Source organism: Excalfactoria chinensis, chromosome 4 (assembly GCF_039878825.1).
Source record: "Excalfactoria chinensis isolate bCotChi1 chromosome 4, bCotChi1.hap2, whole genome shotgun sequence".
NCBI lineage: Eukaryota > Metazoa > Chordata > Aves > Galliformes > Phasianidae > Excalfactoria > Excalfactoria chinensis.
The window spans coordinates 59,800,291-59,824,340 of NC_092828.1; the positions used below are offsets into that span (position 1 = coordinate 59,800,291).

The window sequence follows — 24,050 nt, forward strand, 5'->3', positions numbered from 1 at the left end:
TTGGATCTCGCAGTTCTTGGAAGGCAATGCATTGGGCTAACGCATTAGTCCAGATTATTAATGGAATATTTTTTTTTCCAGTGTGCATGCCAAAAAACACTTAGTGGAGCTGCAGAGAGGAAACTCAAGAGTGGGTGATACGTGCTATTTCCTATCTTGAGTCTGCCTGTCTGTTCTTGCATCTCCAATAAATCAGAGCAGCAAAACTCACTGTGCTGTAATAAACTCCTTACATCACTCTTATAGGGGGATGGGATAAGATGGTCTGCATCTTTGCAGTTCAAAAAGAAGTAAATGCATCCTTCTTGGTAATGGGAATCAGACCTTGCTTGCTCTGAGTGGGAGGCAGTCTCTCCTTCAGTACTTCCTGTGACCGATGCAATTTCTATCCTCCTCTTGTAAGCCCAGTGCCAAATTATTGTCTCCCTCCCCCCCCCTTTTTTTTTTTCAGACTCAAAATGGGTGCATTCACTTGAGAAATGTGAACAGGACTGCATATCATCAGCCAGGCTTCAAGACGTCTTGGCTGCATTGGTGCTGTGACCTTCAGTATCGTTCAATACACACTCACTGGTGAGTGAATTCACATAATAATTTCTAACAATTGCCTTTGATCAAACTCCATCAGCCTGTAGGAAAGGCATTGGAAGATGTGACTACAACTGATGAGGTGCAGGTGAGAACGTGCTGAGTATTTACAGACATATGTTGAAAAGGGGTTAGTTACATTATCAATGCCTGGAAAGACTGGCAGTGAGCAAGGGTGCTGCTGCACCCTTATCACGCTCCTTTCTGACTGTTGCTGCTGAACGATATTTTCCAGTGTGATTCTACCAGGAGTGAAGGAGCTGGGCTTCTTGCAGGCTGCTTACCGCAGCAGCTTCATGTTTTTGGGACAGGAAGGCACAAACCTTCCCTCTGCAGCGCAACTGAGTTATCATTTGATCACATTGAGGTTGTATGTGATAGGCATGTGTATTAGCTGAGATAACAGGTATTCTTTGCATCTCCACCTAGGAGAGTGGAAAAGAAGGCTGCATGACTCAGGGAATATCGCTGGCAGCAATATCCTGGGGTGGTGAACTGCAGCCACTAAAATGTTAAAATTATAAGTTAGATTTTCAAATGTGCTTGTATTTAGGAAGGTATGGAAGGACACATTTGTCATTTATTGAAACGTTAGTCTTGGGGCATTTTTTTTTAAAGCCAAGTGTTATTGAAGTGGCTTTTGCAATAGCTAATCCTGTCACAAGCATGTTTGTGAACATTTTTCAGGTCACAGAATAGCCAATAATGAAAACATCTGAAAGAGAAAACAGTTTTCTTGCAGTGTTTTCCCATTATTGAAGCTAGATCACTCTCAAATGACTATGAACAAAACAACAAGCAGAAAAATGAAATAAACCGTACAGCCAGCTCTGCTTGGGATGCGAGTCATCTACTCACCAGGCCAAGTAAGAGCCCTGGTTGCAATAGTTTTTCACATGCATTTAAATCTGATCTGGAAAAAACTGTTAAACTTTATCCCAGTCTCTGAGAACCACTGTGATGATGTCTTTTTAAAAATCTGGTTCCATCACTTAACAATAGTGTTTTTTTCTGTTTTACTGATGCAGAAATCTGTGGTAGTGGATGAGCTAATCAATACATTCTCACATCTGCCTATGCTCATTGATGACTGTTTCTCCATGGCATTGGTAAACAACATTTTTTGTAGTGCTTTTTAGCTTCTACTTTCTTGTTCTGAGCTGGCTCTGAGTTCAGACAGCTGCAGAAACATTTCCAGCTGTGAGGGAGGAAGCTGTAATTGCTAACCCTATGATGGGCCGAGTATGCCATTACCCTTTGAGAAGCTACAATAACGTTTGTGTTGGGTTATGCTTACAGAAAGAAAACTCAGGGAAATCTTTAGTGGTGGGGAAGAGAACTCAAACAGTGCACTGAGAATAAGAGCTTGTAATTCACTGCATAGAAGTCCCAAATAATGGGGGTGCAGTCAGTGGGCAATTGGATACTCCTTTCCTGCTCAGAGTAGTAACAATCCTTCAGCCTACACCTCAGAGGGATGATTACAGTTCTGACAAGGGAACAGTCTCATCTTTCTATGACTGGCAAATAACCTTTCTTGTTTTTCCTTGGTAAGAAAGATGACATTCAGTCTTTTGTCATTTTTCCTCATTAATATAGGAGGTGCTTAGGAGAAGAGTCTTCACAAGTTCTTTCCTATGTATTTTTATGCCCTTTATGGAAAATAAGTCTACGAGTTGTAGGCAGGAGTTTTATCTTTGTTGATTTGTGACAGCACTTGAGGCAATGGCACAGATGTAACAGAGGTGAATTTTGGTTCACAGAAACATTACAGAATCACAGAATCACAGAATGACCCGGGTTGGAAGGGACCTCAAGGATCATGTAGTTCCAACCCCCAACATTCAGACATTACCATAAGCCATTAAGAATTTGGGTAGCTGCAGCTAAAGTCTGGACCTGCCAGCTCAGGAAACCATTTGCTGACTTATAAAGAGCTACTTCACAGTTTGTTATATTTAGCCATTGGGCAATTATGGGTACACCATACGTTGGCGCAGGGGTTCACATATAGCATATATCCAAATATTTGAAGGGCACAGTCTGTGAATGTTGCAAGACAGAGTCATGGTGATACACACTCTCCAGCTCCCTCTTCCAGTGCTCCTTGTGTGATGAACACAGCAAGTGTGTGATATTCCTCCTCTGCTTTAATCTCCTGTAATGCCCTTCGCCCCAAGTTTGTACAGAAGGAAATTACTTTCAGCGTCAGTAAGGTCTGATGCAGGAACCACTGAATCATATATGTGAAGCTGGCCTCACTGCACTTAAACCAGCTGATTTGTGTGCATGTCTCTGATATCTGGCCTTGTACAGTAGGCCAGGTAATGAAACAAACTTTACGAAGTAAACTGGTACGTGCTCATGAGGCGAATTAAAAGTAATTGAGATTAGTTGTGTGTTTCATTAGGGAGAAAGCCCCAGATCTGGTGAGTGGTGCACAGCCTACCTGAAAAGTGAACGCATTTCTGTGTAGTCTGGTAAGAAGTTGCTGGAGAGTGAGGGTTGCCATAGCAATACTGAACAATTTTAAACAGCTAATACTTCCTACACAGCTGAATGGAGTGGGCCGAGGAGTGGAATCTGAAATCATCCTCAGCATAGCTAAGTTAAATTCAACTGCATTTATTAAATGTGCTCTTATGTCACACTGGCTATTCCACAGGCCCTCAAAGCACTGCACTAGAGTAACGCGCTGTCTGATACAGCAGCACTCAGAGGCAGGCACATTGAAATGGAGTGATGACAGCTGAGTACCACAACACAAGATGATTGAAGCCTCAGTGAAGGACCAAGTATAACAGGAAGACAACCTCCATGTGATGCTGTGTCCATTTAGAAGAGATAAGGACTGGGATTTTGACAGTCTCTTGCAGTCAGGCATCACTGTAAACTGCACGTTACAGATGGCTGAAAAAAAAAAAGCAACAGTTAAACTTCTAAGTAAACTGATACACTGGGTATTTTAGAGAAAGCAATGGCACTTATATATTTTATTTCTTGATCCATCCTGCAGCAATCATCTGCCAGTGAAAACTGTTTGGTATTGAATGCTTTTAGAAGGTATAAAGAGAAAGAAGGGACATGGTGGTCCCTTCCCTAGCACACCTGTAGTTAGCCAACTTACCGTGCAAACTTCATGTTTGACACATTTATTTCAAGCTTTTCTCTTCTGTTTGTAGTTGTAGCGAATTTTTTAATTGAAATGTGGATCAGGTAGAAATTTTGGGACAGGGTGAAGGAAAACTGCTTTGCTTCAGACAGCTGCTAGGAGGATTTGGGAGGTAGGAGGGCAAGGCAGGTAAGAGCAGAGAAACTGAGGAAATGTCAAGAGAAGGAGATGCAACTCATCAAAATCAAAAGTTACTGTTTAATGGTTACTAATTTTCCCCCATGAATTTGTCCAGTTCCTTTATGCACCTCATTTTAGTTTGGCATCCACAGCTTCTCATGGTAGTGACTTTTATACTTAAACTGCCAATATGTAAGTACCCTTTCTTTCTTGAGGCATAAAACCTGGTCATTTTATTTATCCCTCTACTTCTTGACATTTGGAAATGCTTCTCAGATCTTTGAAGGTAAAGAATCCTTTTAGGCTCTTGTATATAATCTGAGGTGTCCTGAGAAAGAACAGTTCTCCTTCTTAAAAGAGTAACAAATACCCTTTATCTAATTTTTTCCTATGAGCATGTCCAAAATACTCCAAATATTTAAGTTCAGCTTTTAGCCACATTATGCCTTGCTGATGTGTTCAGGTACAGAGACATTATTTCAGGCACAGAAGAGTTAGTAGGCTCAAAAGTTTCACAACAAGCACATTATTGTTCCAAAGTAAGTTTGTTATGAAATCACACTGTCTCCAGTGCTGACAGAGGCTATTTCATTTTTGCTGAATACTGTGCAGAGTAATGAATCCAGCTATGGAGTGGCAAAGTTACATTATACAGTCACCCAAGGGGGTTCTTCTTGTCCTTGTTGTGCGTACAGAAATGTGCAGTCTAGCAAGTAACTTGTATGTGGCTGCACATTTTATTTTTCCTCAAAACACTTTGCTGTCAAAACGTATCTGTCCTGTTACATGGAGGAACCGTGCCTCAAGTTGTAACTAAATATCTTTTAATAGGGATATGCTTTTTTAAATGCATCTTTTTATAATACATTTAGTTTTAAGCCCCCCCCACCTCCCCCTTTTTTTTATTTAAATACTCTGCTTTTGCTAGCATATGATGTCTTGCAGGCTCTGCCCACCACTTTAAGCACAGACATGCACATGGCTAGCTGGATGCCTTTCTAATCAGCAGCAGCTGTGTTCATTTGTAAACTGACATGCCTTCATGGCTGGGCCTGATTGTTGGTGACTTTCAATAGAAATCCAGTTGTTTTTATAAACCGCAGGTTTCTGCAGTGTTGTCTATACACCGTAGTATAATGTTCCCTGTCCCTAATCACAATGGATCTCTACCTTATTTTTTTGCCCGTCTTCTTAGTTTTTTAATTGTGGTTTTCCTTTGAAATAGTTTCATGATTGACGCGTCACAGAAATGGCTTTTTTTATAGTCTGAGCATCTTTGCCTTGATGATCCCCCTAATGGTTATAACAGAGATGGAGAAGGAAACAAGCTGTCAACATGTCTGAAATCTTTGCCATCTGAGTAGATTCAGTTCCCCTGCTTTCTCTCTGAAATTGCCAGGAGTGAGATATTCTGAAATTACTACAAAGAAATGTATATAAATATAAAAGATACGTAAGAAGGAAATAAGAGGCATCTCTCCCTGTTTCTGATTTGAAGGAATAATTCTAGAGACAGTTAGCTCTAGCTCCTCATTTTTACCCTTCTGATACCCTAACAGCTGTATTTTCTCAAACAAATGAATAGCGTTTCCAGCCCTCCTAAATTTCAGAGGAATTTAGAGTAATTGGAGACATTGTTTCAGAGGATTAGGCAGCCAAACTGTTTTGATTTCCAATAAGATAGAAATCCTTAGGGGTAAATGGTCACCACAGTATTAGCAGAGCCCTCTTTTTAGTTTTGCTTCCCCCATTCCCACTCATATCTTGAGTTATATGCCAGCAACAGGGAATAATACTGTCTCACTGGCTTACCTTGGTTCTGCTCCTGTTTGTGCTTTCTTGCTCTGTGATACTGAGGCATATTAAACCAACAAGAATTAACACTCCTCTAGTCACCTCCTCCGAATCCTCCCTTCCCTGCCATGTCCCCACAAAGACAGTCTGGGGGCTAAGCAGAGAGCAACAGAGCTTTGCAACATGCAGGAGAAATCTACAGAAATTTAGCAACATCCCCTCAGAAGCACAGCACCAGAACACAGAAGCACGAGGATGGCTTTAGAAAGTGACTGTGAACATCTGCTGCTAAGCTAGCCCAGATGCCTGGGCCCCAGTGTCAATTATCCAAGTTTATGCTATAGTCCAGGCATGTCACAGATCCCTTTTGAAAGTGGTTCTTCAGTTCCTAAGTAATGTCAGAGTTTCAGTAACTTTATGATCTCAGCCGACTTGCTTTTGCCCAAATCTGGAAGACTCGCTCCAGATGGGTCAATGATGAAACAGTGTTTTTTGCAGAGAAATTTCCGTGACGGTTGTCTCACTTCTTCTCTATAAGCTCTATTTTAAAGTTATTATAAATCAGGGAAGCCAAGAACACCAGTTTCTTATGTAATACCTTATAGATTCCCTGGTTCTGAAAGGCTGCAAGGAAATGACAGCCACTTGCAGACGTATCCCATTAGGAAGTTTAGCTGAAAATTACATACAGTTTTATACATTTCTGGCTATTGCATCCCCAGAATGAGGACAGGTAATAGAATCTTTGCTTCTTATTTACGAGTCCTCCTGTGAGAACTCAAATAGGAGAGATCCCTTTTAATAATGCGTTTGGCACAATTCTGAGAAAAGCCTCACTAAAAAAATTAGATGATACTTCCTCTCCCCCACAGCCCTACAACTATGAACAAAAACACAGAGAAAGGAGGGCAGAATGGAAAAGATGTGGAAAGAAAGGGTCCTTTGCAAAGCGCATTCAAGAAATAAAATAACACATTTATATTTTATAATGCGGTCCCCAATCACCAAAGAAAAAGCGTAAAATTAAGCAATTCCCTATAAGCATTCTGTATGATAGCACTGCTTTAATAATTAAAGCATAACTCTTTTTTGAAAGAACTTAAAGTGCAGCTCCCTCCTTCCTTTCAAATGTACTGCTCTAACTGAATGGCTGAGCTTCATATAAAGCAGTCCCACAGTATAGTAGCAACTCTGTTTTTACTTTCGTAAAACTTCAGTTTGCTTCTTTTCTTCTTTCTCTTATCACCCTCAGTTTCACGAGATTATCTGACTGACTGCCTCTGACAGTCGCAGTCCAAATCTCATGGCATGATCCCCTGCTAAGTGCAGTTTCCTAGGTATAAGAAAGGAGGAAAACCTACTAGAACAGCCTCACTGAAAGCAGGGGGCCATTTCAGGTTACAGTTTGGGGCCTCTGATAAATCCAAAGCCTAGTTTCTCTGAAAGCCTATAGGAAAACCTGTAGCTCTAGGGGGCAAACAGGGATTGGTTAAGGGCAGAGATTTCTATTATTTAATCAAGTGAGCAGACATCAACAAACACTGCAGTGAAAATATTTTCTGAGATTGCTTGTAAGCCTTCTTGTGCAACTGTTTGTTTGCTAGTGACAGAAACAGAAGAGCCATATTCAGTTAAAGCTTCGTAAAGCACAGCTGGGTAGGAAAACACAAAGAGTATGAGTGAATAATCAGTGTTTTATGACCATCTCTAATTAACTAATCATGACTTCACCAGAAAACAATACTTACAAGAATGTGGCAAATGTTATAATACATACAGAGGAACTAATTTTCTCAGTGAAAATAAGCACATCTCCTTAAGAATATAAACACCTGACAGTCTTTTAACTGCCACACCAGGAACGCTCATTTTCAAATGATATTTTAACTCTATGGATTTGCTGTAGAGCAAAACAGAAACTTTGGGAAAAATATTCACTTTTGTGATGATGTGGGTGGGAAAGAAAACTTCCTTAATTTGAGGAGGTGAAGGAGTCACCTCCTCAGATCATATATTTTTAAGACATTGTCTCTGAAAAACTGGGAAGTACCCAGTAACTTCATATGTTTTCTGTTAGGCTTTCTAAGCAACCGAAGAAGGAGCCTTGGGAGCTGATATGGAATGTGAAGTGCAGAAATTCATGCAGCTTCCCCTGTATTTATATAAAGCAAGAGCCAGGATCATTGGTTGAAAGATTGCTACTGAGAACGCTGGTCACTTGACTGGCACTGAGTCCCAAATGGCAAGCAGACTATGATGTAGAAAAGCAGAATCATGTTCCCTTTGAAAAGGCTGCACAGAAAAATTAAAAAAAAAAAAGTAGATATTACCAATTTTTCACTTTTTTTCTTTGTACCACTTCAATTTTCCATCTAAGGAATAGGAAGTGCACCTGAATTCTTCTTGTTCCTGGCTACAGCTCTTGGGATTTTTCATGTATTGGAAAAACTATATTGGGCCATAGATTTCCAAATAGCCTCCTGCCATCCCACTGAAGATTTGAATTGTTATACTTCCCCTGATCTATTGGAGAAGCCATGATAGTTAATGAATATAGTAAAGATTTTTCTAGAGTTTCTTTCTTTCTTTCTTTCTTTCTTTCTTTCTTTCTTTCTTTCTTTCTTTCTTTCTTTCTTTCTTTCTTTCTTTCTTTCTTTCTTTCTTTCTTTCTTTCTTTCTTTCTTTCTTTCTTTCTTTCTTTCTTTCTTTCTTTCTTTCTTTCTTTCTTTCTTTCTTTCTTTCTTTCTTTCTTTCTTTCTTTCTTTCTTTCTTTCTTTCTTTCTTTCTTTCTTTCTTTCTTTCTTTCTTTCTTTCTTTCTTTCTTTCTTTCTTTCTTTCTCTCTTTCTCTCTTTCTTTCTCTCTTTCTTTCTCTCTTTCTTTCTCTCTTTCTTTCTCTCTTTCTCCCTTTCTCTCTTTCTCTCTTTCTCCCTCTCTCTCTCTTTCTCCCTCTCTCTCTCTCTCTCCCCTTCCTTCCTTCCTTCCTTCCTTCCTTCCTTCCTTCCTTCCTTCCTTCCTTCCTTCCTTCCTTCCTTCCTTCCTTCCTTCCTTCCTTCCTTCCTTCCTTCCTTCCTTCCTTCCTTCCTTCCTTCCTTCCTTCCTTCCTTCCTTCCTTCTCTCATACTCAATCTCTTTTTCTTTCATGCCTTCTGAAAATGAAATATGATACATTGAGACAGAATCCAGCATGAAGTAGTTTGATAACATTTCCATCTAAGGTACTAGCTGTTTTTAAGACCTATTATTTCATATTTCACTGTGTCAATCACTTTTGTCTACCCTAAGCTCCACAAGTTGAAAATTGGAAATGTAATCCATCCAGTAAGTGAACTAATAAGGGAAGGAGAACCCGTAGGAAAAATCTCAGAGTAAATGCACTTTTCTGTGTTTTCTATTAAGTCTTTTCTTGGCTCTCATCTGAATTTGTACTGAGGAGTGATTGGGTTTGAGTGTGAATCTACAGTGTCCTCATATGTACGTTTTCCCTGTGTTGCTGAAAGAAAATAGGATGCATCACGGTACGGCTGGCCCAGCCCCAGCCCTTCCATGTGATCAGCACAGCTTTCCAAGAAGGCTGGCATGCCTCACAGCTCCTGTCTCATTTCCTCTTTTTTTAAAAAAATAATGCCATTGCTATTCAGAAAAGCTTCTCCTTTCACAAAAAGAAAATAAAACAACTGCTGAAGACTTTGAATTTTTCTACATAATGTTGATATTTTTAAATTTAGGTGTATCATTGTTCATGTCTAATGTAATAGTGCGTTCCCCCTTTCTTTCATATTGTTAGAGTGTGATTTTGTAATTAGTTTTTCTTTTATGGAGATTCGGTTTTTCAGTTTAGACTGAGGCTCCTTTTGCACACGAAATGTTCTCAGAGTGTTTGGGACTCATAAGGGTAGCAGGAGTAGATAAGGGAAAAAATGGTGGTAAGCTCTTGGCTCTTGCTGGAAGATCTTAAGATGCAAACCGTAGTTATGTAGGCTTGGCATATTGAAGGTTTATGATGTTAGACAGTAGCTCTCCTTTATAAATCACTGTGATGACCAAAGAACCACGTATCCTATTCCTGAACCCAAGGAAGAAAAATCTGCATTTGTTTTTCTTCTCAAAGCATCTTTCCAAATACTTACTCTGGCTACATAATAACTAACTCAACTATTCTATTTTAAAACTCTTGGTATTTTAATTTAGAAAACAGCAACCAAAGCAGAAAGAGTTTTTAACAGAAGCTTAAAAGGGGTAAGAAGTAGAGAATACAAAAAAGAAATGTATTGAAAATCCTGTATGCAGAAGGACAGTTGTATTCATGGTTGTACTCCGCCACTGCTAAGGTAAATGGCACATTCAGTACCAGGCTCTTTGAGATCTGCTTTTACAGAGATTGAAACAGAGGAAGAGATGCTATTCTAGAGGCTGATAATGGCAAAATAAGGACAAATATGGGGCTACTTAATTACTTAATGTTAACTATAGTGCTTCTGTCAAAACCATAACTATCACTGTCACAATAATTTTAAGGGGAATTAAATTTGGAACATGGGTTCTTGCCTAGGATGTCAGAAAGGCCCTGTTTATTTGTTTTTTGGGGGTTGGTTTTTTGTTTGTTTTTTCCATCTTGGATATTTTTTTCCATTTTGGATATGATTCCTTCAGTTACCTAACCTTTACTAGTCCTTTAGCTCTCTGGTGCAAAATAATCCTGCAGGATGCAATTGTGTTCTTCTTTTAAATCACAGGCAGTCTAATTAGCATGCAGGAATCCAGCACAATCCTAATAAGATGATATGGTAATGTCCTGCCAGGTTACACTACTGCATTGCTGCTTCAGCTTTAGCTTCCCAAATCACCTTGAGTCCCTGATTTAGTGATAATATAAGCCCTGCAGTCAAAAGGTTTGCTGAGGCCAAATCTTCCACAGTGAGAGAAGTTCTCAAGTAATTTGACTTCTTATGCAAGTGTCACTGGGGTAAGTTGGATTGTTATTCCCTTGGATTCACAGAGGTATCGAAAGTCCTCTTTTTTTTTTTTCTTTTCTTTTTTTTTTTTTTTTTTTTTTTAAGAGGCATTCAGAGTTAAATGGTCTCCTTCTGGTTCTGTGAAGAGCTTTTACATTTCAGCAGTCATACCATTATAATGAGTCAACCAACAGACCATCTGGTCCTGTATTTGATCTCTGGTAATGGCCAGTACCAGATGCTTCACAGGGCAGAGCAGCAGAATCCACAGCCGAATAACCAGCCAACAAGAGAAGTTTTTTTCAGCTCTTGTCAATTAGTGGCTCATTCATGCCTTATAAAATAAGCATTTGTTATTTCTAATACTTTTTGTTATCCGATAATCTTAATTTTACAGCTGTTCAGTACTACTTTTTATGAGTTAAAAGAAATTTGCTATAGAGTATAGGTATCCTGGAGACATTACTAGTAATACAGTTAATTCATTATTTGTTCCAGAGGCTGTCCTGTTCTTCAGCTGTGACTTGCTATTTCACCCTAGCTCAGTGGGGCTTTGTTCTTGTAGTGACAGGAGTAGAAACTTGAAAAAATCTTAATGAATATCACAGCTGGATGTACAAGGGGTGCAGTTGAGCAGGCCCTGCTTAGATGCAGGGGCAGAGACAATAACATTGAATCCTTATTCAGGATTGTTGAGTACATGTAATATTTTGGATCCCAAAAGCTCTGTAGATCTCAGCTTGTGAAATGAAGGAGTGATACCTTCGTTAGGACCTCTTGGTGCTATTGCAGTAGAAACTATCTAATTGTAGTTTCTTATTTGCAGTATTTGCAGGAATAAATAGAAAAAAGAACAGACCGAGTTTATTTCAAACTGTCGCTTCCAACAGATGTGTTACCATGCACTGTATTGGCCAGGCAGTGGGATGTTCTCAGTTAGTAATGGCTTGTATATTCTTAATCATATCACTTATCCTTTGTTTTCCTTTTGATGACAAAAAGTTGAACCTTTGTGCCTTGTGAGACAAAATTTGGTGCCCTGATTCCATCGGTCCTCAAGGATTGTTCCAGAACTTCAGAATTTCTGTATGTCAGAATTATTTAGCATGCGGTAGACAGGCATAGCTGTGTAACTCTACCTTTCTAACTAAGCTATGTGTCAGTGAGGCTCAGTGATCAGGAACTGAAACAATGGCTAAAATCTCACGTATCCTTCTCAGAAAGCTGTCTTCCTCCTTGGTTCACTTTAAAAATGACTCAGGCTCTCAGCCTTTTGGTCCTGCTCATTCTTCAGATGTTTTGATCTGCCTTTTCCTACCTTTGCTATGCTTTACAATCTTCTAATTTTGCTGTTCAGAAACAGTTATAACAGTGAAAAGGACTGTTTTTTGTTTTTCTTTTTTCCTTTTTCTTTTTTCTTTTTTTTAAAAGATAAATTATTCAAGAAAGAAAGGTTCACAAATCAGAGCTGCCATCTAGCCAGAAGAGCGCTACAAAGAATTAATTAATAGATGGAAGGAGAATGCAGAAGAACATGATTTTACTTTGAGTGCAGCGAGCCAGCACATTTATGACAGAATTGCTTTGCAGCTACCTTAGGGACCGCAATGTAAAAATAATCTTATGCATGAGACAAGCAATAGAGGAAAAGACTGCATTTCACTGGAAGTTAAGTGCAAAGTCCTGAAGAGTAATTTTGTCAAGTATATGGGAAAGCTAATTAAGTCAAATAGCTGTGAAGTCTCACTGCTTCTTCATGGCAGGGACGCAATTGATTTGTTTTCAAATGGACCCGTGTATGTCAATAGATCAAAAATTCATATACGGCCTAGAAAATGATGAACTGTTTGAGCAGGCTTAATGCAGTATGCTGTACCGTATGGATGCAAATTTAGGAGGCTTGAGAGGCTTGTGGCTTACAGGTGTAGATTGGTTCTTAGATAATTGAATATGCAAATGCTACCTCTGATAGATAAGTTATAAGGTGATATCTAGGCTCATTTCTTTTGAACCCTTTGTGATATGGGGATACCAGTATCTGTCATCGAGTAGAACTCTCTCAGGTTGAACAGAAATGGTGCAGGAATTACTTATTTTCCTCTTTGCTAAAGGAAAAGTTATCCTCGTTTTAAGCTCCATTTCATAAAAACATACCAGCAACTTTTACAAATCACATCAAGCTGAGGGAGGGGGGAAGAAATGAGTAAAAAAAATAATCTCTTTTCAGTGCTAATATTTACTGTGGCTTCAAAAGACAATTGATTCTCGCTATGATTAACTGCAAGAAATCCTAACACAGCAAAAAAGGCCAATGATAAATTGACACAAGGAAGGGAACTGAATGAAAGGAATAGGTTTTCACTATAAGCAAAAACTAAAGCATGGCCTTAAGTGACCAGATGGCTGAAGGGATTAACAATGCTATATGGTCTTTTCACCTTCCTCCTGTCCCCTCCTCTTCCAGCAGCAAGTTCAAATATCTGAGTTAGTAATGTAAGGATTCAGACAAATTTAGCTTAAAGAGTCTTCATCAGCAACAGGCAGCATGTTGAAAGTTGTCACTATCTCATAGCACTATCTCTGTGAGAAGAATTCTGTTAGATTTGTGCGCTTATTTTTGTTGTTGATGAAATGAAAACATTTGCTTTACATTGAGAACCTTCAGTTTTCTTTCAGGCTCTTTTAACAGACATCATTATGCTTATGTCCATTTTGTAAACTTTGGAACAAAACACTGTTCTGAAATAAAAGCGGTGTCATTTAAAAACCCCTACAAATGCCACATTTTAAACATACTAGTTTCACAGAGGAGCACACACTCATACCAGAAAAGCACCAGCATGAGGGGTAATAAGTAAAAATTCTTTAGGAAGTCTTAGCAGACTATATACTACTGAAGACAACTTTTTAAGTCATTTATTGAGGATATGAGCTAGAAGATGGTTTTTTTCTCTCTCTTATATCTGTAGTACTTGCTTAGTAAATAGATAGACTCAAATCCTCGTTTTGAGTGCCGTAGGTTTTCTGTGTTTCAAGAGCATGAAAAGCAATAATCAGAACCATTAGTCATATTCTACATTGAAATTAGTAATACTGACTGTAGTAAAATATATACATATACATATATTTAAGGAGAAAAAAAGTAAGGCAAAAAGGTACTGGAGTCTGTAAATGAATCTCTTACTACAGTCCCATCTGTTCTTGTGTGGCACTTTTTAAATTCCAAAAATACATCTGCAGCTTGGATTTTCAGCTGGTCAAACTGCTGACTTTTAGCTCTAGACTTAAATTCTCTTTCTTTTCTTCAATAGAAGTAACAATTTAGCCTTTATGCAAGATAAATGCAGAACATAAAAATGCTAGTTGAGTTTAATGATCTGATTTTCTGCTCAGCTTTGATAAAACTGTTTTTCTCCTTCTGCTTTGTTACTTCCTTTCTGATGCCTTTTTTTTTCTTTTTTCCCCCACCAAATACATGATTTCAGATGCTAAAATACATATTTTCTTATATGTTCAGGCAAACTCTTAATGTTACATTAATTTTCTTTCACAGATTTTGACCTTTCAAGAAAATATTTTGGCCCCACTGAAGTTATGAGCAAAATTTGCTGTGATTTCAGCGGAGAAGAGGTTACCCTCAGGGACGTCATTGTGGTAAGTCTGTGATGCTCCCAGTGAGCTCAGAGTGGGACCATATTGCCTGTAATTCCACACTGTTTTTGGTCTGACCTAGTAGTACTTGCTGTTACTCTCTAGCATGTTGTGTCTCTGATAGCAGTACTTAAGCACTAGCTGCACAGTGATATTTGGACACAACAGCACATCTGAAGGACAACGTTTGGGCTGGTAATCTCCACTGACTGTCATAAGCCACAAACTAACACTGTTTAGGTTGCAGCTTGGTAGCAGATAGCACTGTCCCTTTCCTTACTTCCAAAGATACCACTGATACCACTGCAGCCTTAAGTTGGAATGGGTAGTGACCTGCAAATCTGTACAACTCTAGGGCACATAGACAGTCCCTCCTTGCTTAGCTACAGCATCCATTATGAAGAGTCAAGGTGCTTGCACCTCTTAGAAACCTGAAAACCAAGACAGGTGGTTTGACTGTCTTTTGCTTATTCATATTTATGCCATCACATTTATATTAAGGAAGAAAGGGGAAGAGAGGAATGCTCAATTTGAACAACAGTTTGTGGTTCTGTCAGAACCTTTCAATAAATCCTTACTTTGCACAAAAAGTAATCCTTAGATTGAATAGAATCATGGAAGAGAAGTTCAAAATGATGTGACAACCACTGCTGAGAAAGCTCAATACTGAGTAAGCAAACTTTTGCTCAGATCCTCTTACTCCCAGACTCTCACTGTATCACACTAAAATAATTAATGTAGAAAAAGAACATGAGGAAAATACATAAGGTAGTGTTAGCTGATCTTGAATACAGTTGGACATCTGGAAGGAGGGAGTTGCAAACTAAACTGTGTGTTCAGCAGGGCCTGTATATCAAGTCACCAAGCAACACACAAGTTCACTGCAAATCACCCGAGACCCCGTAATCTGCTTTTAGGTCTCTTTTCTTCAGGTGTTTTTTGTTTGTTTGTTTAATTCTCCCTCATTTTCTGGCATATAATACTTCACAAGTATTGAAGCATCTTCTCTTCCTTTAAGAACTTTTCTTTGTGAATTCCCTTGGATCTTGTAGGATTTTTTCTGTATTGTCTCTACGACACACTCTGATACCATCTACCATCATGTCAGCCATTGTATGATTTTCAGCATACTTGCAGTCTTAGCAATTTTTACAGTATGTTTACTGTGGTAGCTTTGGCAGGAGTATGAGCCTATGTATAGTGGTGAGCTTAGCTGCCTTCCAAGCATTTGACCCGGGTCACTGGAACAGGTGGCCCAGGGGGGTTGTGGAGTCTCCTTCTCTGGAGATATTCAAGTCCCACCTGGACACCTACCTGTGCAACCTGGTGTAGGGAACCTGCTTTGGCAGGGGGGTTGGACTCAATGATCTCTGAAGGTTCCTTCCAACCCCTACGATTCTGTGATTCTTTGAGCCTGAACTTCTTATTCAGAAAATCCTGCTATAAGTTCATTGAATGCAGTTAATCAATAGAAACTAATCATGCTGACACCGAATACATGTTTTCTTTAGATTTATACATTGTTAGGAAAAAAAATAAAATGGATCACACACTGTCACTCAGAGAGTTATCAGCCCTAGACTCGTGACTTCATTGCTTCTGCTTTCTCTGGTTACTATGGGCTTCCTTTGGCTCTCCAAAGGCCATATACTATTTTCTCTTTACTTAAAGTCGTGGTTCAGACATGGGAGTAGTCTATTGATCTTCAGCCATTTTAAAATTCCTTAAATATATTGCATTCTGTGATGTATCTGCAGTGCATAGTGATGCAGTCTGGAAGTTGCAGTGCTGGTATCTACATTCATTGATGTTTATTGTATTCAAAATATTTCTACATATGCTATTTTATGAAGTGCAGAACATAAAGCAGCGGACTCTAAACATGATTGTACATATGGCAAAAATACTTCTTTTTCATAAAAATCCATTCCTTCAGTGAGTACTGTCATTGTATCAGAACATATTTCAATCATAATATTTCTAGGGGAAAGACTCTTCAAAGCTATATGTAACCAAGAGTAAGTGCAAAATTCAGCCCCACAAGTTCAGCATCAAGATCCTGTGTGTCAGACTTATTTTTAACCTTCGTAGTTGGGACAATTTTATAGTCCTTCTCAGATGACAATAAAATTCAAACCAGACTATAGAAACGTGCAAATGTTATTGTTAGTCTGTCTTTCAGCTTTGGTCTCATAAAACACATTTGAAACTGCAGATTTTCGGTAGGAAGGCTTTCAGACGGCCAGCCATTCAGTACCACGGGAGATAGAATGGCGGTGGGAGGACCAGCCTTTTCAGAGGTGGGCACAGGCCATGTAAACAGATGTGGCTGCAGTGAATTGGCCAGCCTGAATAGCGACATTGTTCCTCGCCTCCCAGCGCTCTGAGCAGGCAGCAGCACAAGTCACACTTGCAGATGAGAGCTTAAAATCTGCCTGTTACCGCTGCTGGGGGAAGGGGGGGTTTGGGGGGGAGAGGGAGGTGAACGACCAACACCAAGCCTGACTGCATTTAAATTTTATTAAGTCTATCAGATATCACGGACATTACCCCCCAGAGCCATTTCTGAGGCATTCCTGAGCAGTATTTATAATAGTGTTTTTTTTCGGTTTGGTTTGGTTTTGTTGGTTTTTTTTTGGCATATAGCAGAGCTCATTTAAAGTAAGACACCATCAAAGCCACTTCAAGAGGAACTTTTGCTTTTTTAAATTGATGTTGTAGTTTATTTTGGAAACTAGCTCATTTTCCATTGTCTGTGACTCATGATGGGCCTATAAATAGCAGCTTTAATACATACATGGATGCATAATGTTGCTCAATAGCTATACATTAAGTGCATTCCAAGAAGGAAGACTGGAGAGATACTGTAAACAGATTTTGTATAATGATATACACCCTGCATTCAAGTAACATCTTCTGGACTGATTGTAGGGAGACGATTCAAGTGTTGTTGACAGAAATTCAGCTTGAAACTTTCATGCCTCTGCTGAGTTATTATACACATGTTCATTGATTTATTTCATAGGAAACTGTTATTGTTGAATACTTGTAAAGGTCACATATACCAGCATTTGGAAGCTTGCCCAGGTTCCTTTAAATAACCCCAGGGACTATGAGTTTTGTGATTTCTGAGGCCTTTCTGGGGAAGAGACAGCAGTAGAAATGCAGCTCTAGTTTGAGAGTTTAACTAGCACTTCAGTAACAGCTCAGTAAGAAAATTCTTCATAAATACATACCACTCCATTCTGGTGCACAGGAGTGGTGGTTTTTCCTTTCCTCTAGTAATGAAAAACGTTTGTGAGAAATGTGTTTCAGATGCATGCAGCCTTCCATTTTGTTAAGTTTATGTGTAGAGATTATGCCCCTATTTTGTAGACCTTTGTGCTGCCTGAAGCATGCCAAACATCTCCGAAACAGAAAAAGAAGAAGCAAAATAGGAGGGAGAAGAGGGGAAAGGAATGCATGATTTTTAAGTGCCAGTTTCCACTTGTCTCACGTTCAAAACTTATGTGTAGTACTTCTGTAGCAGCTAAATGAGGACATATGTTAGGTCTACTAATACTAATTTTTCAACCTCAAAGTCCTTTGTCTGTCTCAACAGCAGCTTCAGTATGCTAGGAAAGCAAAATAAACCCAGAAGACAGCATGCTTTAAATGGTTTTTCAGTGTTGCCCTGAAAGTTTGCTGCAAACCTGTAGACAAAGGCAGTGTACAGGAGTGTGCTTGATTCCATTTATTTTTGGATTAGCACTTGGTTGTTTGTTTTTTGGTGTGCTCTTAAGGCCTGTTTGTTTTTTTTTCTTTTTCTTGTGGTAGTACGATTCTATCTCAAAAAGAGTGGTAGGGAGTAAATAAAGTGGCCTGATTTAATTTCTTGTTCTGCCACGCACTGACTTTGTGTCTCAGGTCATTAATGGATATAATAGGATTTTGGCATGAAACTGGGGAGGGGGAGGGCAGGGGATGAGCCTCAGAGAGAACTGCTGCCTTTCTTAACTCGAAAGCAATGTCAGGCCTATCAGCCTTCTCTTTAGTCCTTCCTGACAGAGCTGCAGGCATTTTTCTATACATGAATGTGTCTCATGCATTCATGAGGCTTTTTGACACCACAGCTTCTTTTGTTAAGAGGTAGATCACTGCTCTACCCTTCTCCCAGCTGCCATATGGTGCCGTGGAAAGAGCCTTTCAAAGAGGGAGTGGGACTGAGGGACTGAGGCAGAGAGAAGAAAGAAATCAAACTGCAGCAGATGAAATTGATTTATTTTCAGAGCAAAGGGGGCAAGTGACTGCGACTGGTGGAGAGAGGGGATGCTTCAGAATAGAAAACCATCGCCCAAGCAGGCAACCAGGCTGTTCGGATGACAGCCACGCCGTGCTTGTTCTCCACACAGAGCCCTTGAAAATAAACATGTGCATTTTTGTTATCTTAGTAATGCTATCTGAGAATGACTTACAGCCCTGATGCCTCAACGTCGAACCTCAGCAACTTCATTTCAGCTTGCAATTTCAACTTTTTTTTTTTTTGTTTTTTTAAACATAATCCTTCTGTAGTACCACATGTGCATAACTGTCAAACATTAGTCTGACAAACTTGGAAGTTTCTGAAAGATATCTGTCCTCAGCATGACATTTAGAGAAGTAATCCTTAAAGGAAAACACCACTTGATAATTTCTTCTGTTAAATGTGGGCAAATCCACTAAAATCAGTTGTGTTTGTTTAGACCTACAGGATAGTACCTTGTTTTACCAGGTGACCTTTATTCTCCTCTAGAATATTAAGACCACATCAATTTTATTTTATTTTTACATATATATATGTATATTTTTCCACTTACACTTCCTTTTGCTTCAAAAAGAAAGGAAGGTAATGCACGCAAGTTGGAATTGTAATAATTTCTTTTGGAGATTATTTGAATTGTGAGGCATGTTGAACTTCAGTTTTGATGTCAGTGTGGATCAGAAAAATATGTGTAAGTACGGACTTTTCAACTGCATTCAGGAAAACTTCTGATTAAACGGAATGAAATAGCTATTCTGATTCCTAGAAAGCTTGCTAAATCTCTGTCATTATTTTCATACCTTTGTAGGGCAAAACTAAAATACTAAAATATGGAGAATACGCAGAAAGGGTGTCATCAACAACATTGTGTAGAACTGATGGAATTTTTTGTTTTTAATTCATTTGCTGTCTGTGTTCCCTGAACTACTTAAGGAGACTTATGGGAGCTGTAGTTCACGGGATATGCAAGAGGGCTGGGGAGATCAAAGATCTGGACCATTTCCACAGGAAGAGAAGATAATAGAGAGAGAAACAATGAGAAGGTTATGGTATAAGTTTGCAAAATTTTGATTGGCATGGTAGCTAGGGAAGCATTATTCTCTGTTTCTCATGAAAGTATTGGAAGACACCCAGTATCAATTTAAAATAGAAGTTTTGAAGTGAATGAAGGAAAACTTTTTTTTCACACTATGCATAGTTAAATACAAGCTCTTATTGCTGCAGGAAATTCTGAAGGCAAAATATATAAATGGATTTAAAACAACGGACTGAAATATTCATTTGAAGATGCATAACGTAGATCTTACGCACAGTGCTCTGGATGCAGTCCCTAGGTCGGGAAGTCCCAGAAATGGCACATTTGTGGGAGCTGAAACAATAAGCCAGAAGAAACAATTAACCTCTAATGTTATTATATTTTTTTTTCTTTTTGCCTCTTCTACCAACACTGTCAGAAGCACAAATGTGTACTAAATTAACGTTTTATCTGACCCATTGTAATTATTCTTTTGTTCATATAAGATATTAATCATTTCCACTAAGCTGGGCTCTGTCCTTACTCCATTATCCTGTCAGATAGCATTCATGTGTTTGCTTCCATATTTCAGTTTTGATTTTTAACTAGAAAAAAGATGTTGGTGCATTTGGGACATTTACCAGACAGGATAGACCTGTCAAAGGGAAAAACTCAAATCTACATTTCCCAGGAGACACGATGGGAAGCTCAATTGGCTTTTGAAAGAGGTTGAATGGGCTCCAAGCAGAATACTACTCTTCTGAAAAATCAACTGCTTGGCTTGGATATAAGCCAAGATGATTTCTATTATAGACAGATTCTTTTTGAATTAAAAACAAAACAAAACACATTTTTGTTACAGAATAAACCGTTGCATAAAGACTGGATTTTTTATTCCCCAAAATGTGCTGCTGGTCAGTTTATTGATCATTGTAAATTGCTTTCTTTAAGACGTCAAAATAGCAACCAGGTTTACTAATCACCTAAGGATGGTTTTAATCCCTGCTTCTGAGACAGTATTCTGTATGTTTGGTTTGTTTCAACTTGGAGGTAGATCTTCTCAGTCACGGTTTGGCACCATATGTTAGAGCTGACAAATGAGGAAAGTAGGCAAAGCCAAAATAAGAGGCATAGTCCTTGGAACAACTAGAAGCAGTGGAGTGCAAAGCCAAATGACTGAAGAACCCAGGAGAGCTGTACTCCCCCCAGATGCATTCCTGTGCTCTCAGCTAACATTGCCACTCTGGGAGCTCCTGGGACTGTCCTGTGGTTTCCATTCATCTCTTTCACACATATATGGCATGATGTAACTGCAGTGTGCTTCACTGTGTGAGGGACTGACAGAAAAAGAGGGTCACTGTTGTTTTTGGTGATTGGTGTTGGTAGGATCTCGCTGTGTTGTCAGTGCCCAGTGTAGTGGGCAGTCCCAGCTGTCTGGTCCCTCCCTCTGTTGGTGTGTGTGCTCGGCCTGAATCACGGCAATAAAGAAAGGTTGCTTTTTAAATGCCCCAAACAGCACAGCAGATGTGTTGGGACAGATCACAGAGGTCCACTGGAACCCTGCAATACTTGGTGCAGTGAAACAGGATTGTCCTTTCACCCTATTCCCTGAACAGTGTAGATGGAGAAATGCCAGTCTAAATTCCTTTGGCTTAGATTCAGCAGTGCCTTTGAGTAAGAGTCAGCAAAGCTTGTTTTAAGTTAATGATTGTGCTACACGCAGTCCTCATGGAGAACATGTGCAAGGGATCATGTTCCCCTTTTATGCATATGTCAGCCCTTGAGAAAAGCAGAATGAGATGAATAAAACCACTTCATCAAGATTATTTCTGAGAATTTTCCAGTGAGTCATCCAAGTTTCATATCTTTAAGAATTTAAACGATTATATGGTTGTGTTTTGCTTTCTACAAATAAATATGTATGCAAATGAAGAAAAGAAAGGAAAATATAATTATTTTTTTTTCTTAGTTGATGGTGGTCATAAAAGAGCTATTGTGTTGCTTGTTTGTTGTTGCATTTTTTTTTGTCTTTGTTTTCCCTTCCTAGGAGTGATTCACATTGTCAAGACACTGAAAGTACTAATCCCCTTAAAAAATGCTTCTTCTTTTTGAAAAGAGAAAAACAGCATCTGGGCTAAATTCTGACCTCGCATTAAAAATCATTGTTAGTCACAAAGATGTTTATTCAGTATTCTTCTCCACTACCTATTATTACAGCAGGAAAAGAAAGGCAAGTTTACACAAAAGAGCAGATAAGTTATATGTTTTTCTTCTTTTCTTATTTGTATTGTCATTATGTGTTCTTAAGAGAGAAAGAAATACTGAGCTTGGAGGACACCAGTGACCCATCTGTCTCAGGACTGCTTATTGGAAGTGCCATAGGGAAGGGCATGAGAACCCACATACTTCCAGCAGATGAGTCCTCTCAGCTCCATGGCATCCAGAACTGTGGTCCTAGCTCTTTTAATACTGGGCAGGTATGTACACCCTTCTAGTCTACTTGATGACCCATTGACCATCAGTTGGTTGAATACTCAATCTACTGATCCTTCTAAAAAGGAAGATGAAAGAATACAAGTAAAATGCAAGAATACATTCTTATCATATCTTTAAATCAATGCTTTACAGTGTAAAGGAAATTATTAAATAAAGCACATCATATCAACAATTTCAAAATGTTTTATGGAATCACTGCTTTTGGCCATATAGCTCATAATTTATACATAAGGTCCAAACTGACTGCAGCATAGTTTTGATGCTCAGATTGACAGATTTACAATGTGTTTTAAAATATGCCAGCTATAACTACGAGTTTAATCCACTCAAGAATGCTGGGTGTGATCAAATATTCATAAAGGAAAGTGCTTATGAATTTAACTAAAAAGAGTCAAAGTACTTAGCACCTTGCTGTATTAAAAGTAAACTGCTTATGCAGTATCATATGGCCAAAAACTAGGACTGAAAAGTGAAATGTTTTTAAAAAGCTCAAACAAATCATTTAGTAAACTAATTCTCATACAGAGTCAGACTCAGTATAGATCAGATGCAATGAAAACCAACGGTAATCACTTTTGACAGATTTCTTTGTTTCTGATAATTACTGTCTTGATGTTGTATTTGGGCTGCCTGGTAACATATTCTTAACAGCAGAGAGGGAGCTAGCTAACCACTTCTCCAAAGGTAGTTTAAACTCATAGATGCAAAAAAACCCCAAAACAACCCACAACATTTTAGCAGCCTCCTCAGCATTTCCAGTATGGCTTTCTTTTGTGAAACACTTACAGACTCATGGCAATGGTATTATAATGGGTAGATGGGCCACGTATTTCAAAAAGGGGGCTAAAGGACTTGTTGCGAGTACTGAAGCTACGTAGAGTCCCTGAGGCCATGAGATCTGAACTAATACTTGTCACTGCATAAGGAGGTGGAATCCATCTTAATTTTCTTGAATGAGGAGTCTTGGAAAATCATTTGACAGGACATTAGGCTATAGTTGATCTACATTTCAGTTCATGATTCTGGGTAGCACAGATGTGCCAAAATGCATTGTTTTTCAGTTGCTGCTATTCATATATGATTTTGACAATGAAGACATTATTATATGAGATTCATTCAAGTATCATCATTAGGTGCCTTATTACTATATGAAAATTATGTCCAATCAATAACCGTAATGTCAGTAAGATTTCATGTGGGATAGCTGTAGAAAGATCAGCATACTTAGTATTCAAGTGTACAGTTTGTGGTAATTATTGTTATGATTTTTTCAAGGGAAATATCTGACAGCCCCACTGTACCTTGATGGTCCTGTATGCTCCAGTTAGGTCCTTGCCATAGTTTGACTATTGGAATCATGCTTGTGTCTTGCCTAGAATGAAGGTTTCTTTGGAGGAAAATGTCTTCAGTAACTATATTCATAGGAAAGGGCTACTATGAAGAGACTTGATGAATACTGATTAATCAGAGAAATCTTTGAAAGCTGTTAGAAATGATACTGAAAACTTGTATTTAGAGAAACACATGTGAGAAAGTTGCAAATTGGTTTTATGGAAGATGTGGAAGACTTTTTGGAGCACTTTCCATAGCACCTATTGCTACACGTTTTCCTTCTCATTTTAGCAGCATTAAATCAGCAAGACTGCAGCAAATAGCTCAGATTCAGTCTAACTAAACTGATGCATGAAAATCCTGGGAGAGCAATATGCCAGAATTTGACACCAGCTAATCATATGGTTATCACAGAAACATCCATTTCATTTCATGCCCCAGATTTCCAATAGCAAGATGTAGCCAAATTACAGGTACAGCAAAAACTGTTTGAACTAGTGCTGCTAAGAAAGTACTCGTGTATATGGAGTGCGTAGAGCTCTGCTTCCCAGTTAAATTAAGTTGTTTTAAATATAACTAATCTGTGTTAGTAATGAAAATACATCAATAGAATGCAAGCTGAGTGCTTAACAAAATCTTCTGGACTCTTC

The 24,050-nt window shown here is 38.8% G+C and overlaps 1 long non-coding RNA gene across 1 annotated transcript; it reads left to right on the forward strand.

Annotated features, from left to right (window-relative positions):
• Positions 1-449: 449 nt before the first annotated feature.
• On the forward strand, positions 450-22,014 carry LOC140251301 (uncharacterized). The gene is made up of 3 exons (XR_011903399.1): positions 450-573; positions 14,181-14,281; positions 21,881-22,014. It is a non-coding gene; the product is annotated as an uncharacterized lncRNA (long non-coding RNA).
• Positions 22,015-24,050: the final 2,036 nt, after the last annotated feature.